Source organism: Etheostoma cragini, unplaced genomic scaffold (genome assembly GCF_013103735.1).
Source record: "Etheostoma cragini isolate CJK2018 unplaced genomic scaffold, CSU_Ecrag_1.0 ScbMSFa_259, whole genome shotgun sequence".
Lineage (NCBI taxonomy): Eukaryota > Metazoa > Chordata > Actinopteri > Perciformes > Percidae > Etheostoma > Etheostoma cragini.
Genome location: NW_023266767.1, coordinates 60,721 through 61,169, shown reverse-complemented (window position 1 = coordinate 61,169; position 449 = coordinate 60,721). Strand labels below are relative to the sequence as shown.

Below are 449 nucleotides of genomic sequence, written 5' to 3'. Positions count from 1 at the left end.
TCTGCAGACTATCTGCTGGAAAGGATTGATCCGCCAAGCCTAGGCGAGCTAACCCGTTACTCCCAATACTGCCAGTCATTACACTGTATGTTTAGCTTATACAAGGTAAAAGACAAATTAAGAGTTAACAGGACTGCTACTTTTCGAGGTGCTGTGGCTTAGTTGGTTAAAGTGCCTGTCTAATAAACAGCAGATCCTGGGTTCAAATCCCAGCAGCACCTTGTTGATGGTGACATTACCTCTGTTGGTGTGTCATCATCACCTCTGAGGATGAACCCGGAGCTGTGGCCACCAGGAACTCGGAGTGCTGTAATGTGCTCTTTGGATACTTTATGTGAATGTAGCCATATCTAAACAACAGTAAAGCATCCAAAATGCAAAGGCATATAGATTCTTCCTTCAGCTGCATATCCCAATATAGTCAACTAATATCAAATAATAAATGTATT

At 42.3% G+C, this 449-nt stretch overlaps 1 non-coding gene across 1 annotated transcript; it reads left to right on the top strand.

Annotated features, from left to right (window-relative positions):
* The first annotated feature begins 147 nt into the window (after positions 1 to 147).
* On the top strand, positions 148 to 221 carry trnai-aau. Its single transcript has one exon. It is a non-coding gene; the product is annotated as a tRNA-Ile (tRNA).
* Positions 222 to 449: the final 228 nt, after the last annotated feature.